Below are 1,732 nucleotides of genomic sequence, written 5' to 3' on the forward strand. Positions count from 1 at the left end.
TTTTTTCAATAAAAAATTATATTTAAAAAAATATAATCCAAATCTGCTTAAAAAAACTCACCACACATGATGAAGAAAAGGCAGTGCAAGAATAAATAAAATAAGTAGTATCTGTGTTAGATAGAAAGCACGGGAGTAATGCTTTAGATAAAACGAAAAAGTGTGTGTGTGGGAGAGAAAACAGCCACAAAAGGCCTGAAAACAAACTCTGTGAGCTGCACAGGAATCTGGTGCCCAAGGAAGTGGGGACCTGCAGTGGATTCTGGAGGAGTGTGGCTGACCTCCTTCAGAGCCTGGGGCCTTTGCCCACGGCTAGCTCCTGGTGCAGTGCATGGACCCAGCATGCCTTAGGAAGAAGGCTTGCTCATCTCTGTTTTTTTGTTTTTTTTTTTTTTTTTCTTTACTTTCCTCTAAGTGGCTACCTCTTAGCTGAATCTTTCCACCAGGTGTCCTCAGACTACAGCAGAAACTTCTCTCTTTTCCCAGAAAATTAAAATCCCTTTTAGTTTGTGCTTCTGTGAGAAGGGCATTTGCAAGAACAGCTTGTACCAGTAGACCAGAAACTGCCATGTGGGGTTGCCTAAAGCTGGAAGCTGCAGTGGCCAGAGACAGCTCTGTGCTCTGGGGAGTTGTGTTACTCACTTGGACACAGAACTTTGGGGGGCAAGAGGGGAGCAGAGGTGGAATCCACAAGGGGAAGGTTTCTGCTCAGGTGGCTCTGTTTCTCAAACAGTCACATTAGCATAATTTTTGAACAGCTGCACTTAAGGGAACTGAACTCTGTCCACTGTTGAACATAGCAGCATTGTCAGCCTCTCCATACATCCTGACTTCCTGCAAGCCTCTCGATATATGAGAAGCTACATTAAATGATGCTTATTTCTGCAAACTCATCTTTCCTACAAATAAGGCCATCCTAGGAGACACACGCTGTAGCTCTTTACTGTCCCTCTGACGCAAACCTCTTGTGTACCTCACTTAAACCTTGCAGACATTCTCATTATTCAGAAACTGGCAAAAGGTATTTTCTCCTTCTCCCCCTTTCTTCTTCTCTTCCCCTCCTCCCCTTTGCCTACATTACTTCTTCAACAGAAGAGGAAAGCTCTGATCACAAGGTATAAGGCATTGGACCTTTGGGCTGAGCAGCTTTCAAGTTCCAATGCAGAAGAAATGGCGAGGGAGATGCCAGCAGAAGCTGGGGCTAAGAGGATGCTGTGTGGACAATGAGGCAGGAGGTTGAAAGACCTACCCCAGGAATGTGGAGTTAGCCCTCGGGCCAAACAGGATCAGTTGGCACAGATCATCAGAGGCACATGGTTCATTTCTTTTGTTTGAGTCAATGGAGAGGAATGTCAGGGTTTGCTTTCTGCCTATAGCAGGCCTAGTGGGCCTCTGTGTGATGCAAGGTCTGTCAGACACAGGACAGAGGTGACTGTTCTAATGTTGTTTTCACATAGAAAAGCCCAGTGAATCAGAAAGGAAGCACATTAGTTGTTTACGTATAAAACCCTCATAGGATCCATGGTAATTTGGTATAGAGGCTCTTTCCCTCTGCGAGGACTCAGACGGCATCATCAGCCATGTGGAGGTTTTCTGAGCTAGCCAATCTCCTGGATGTTGGAGAGAATGAGGTCCAGCCAAGCATGTTCATTTTTAAGGTTCATTTTAACAGCCATATTATAGGATAACATAAAAGTAACTCCCCAAATTAGATTTTTGAAAAAGAACATAA

This window comes from Alexandromys fortis, unplaced genomic scaffold, assembly GCF_014885135.2.
Source record: "Alexandromys fortis isolate MF-2015 unplaced genomic scaffold, M_Fortis_MF-2015_v1.1 scaffold_311, whole genome shotgun sequence".
Lineage (NCBI taxonomy): Eukaryota > Metazoa > Chordata > Mammalia > Rodentia > Cricetidae > Alexandromys > Alexandromys fortis.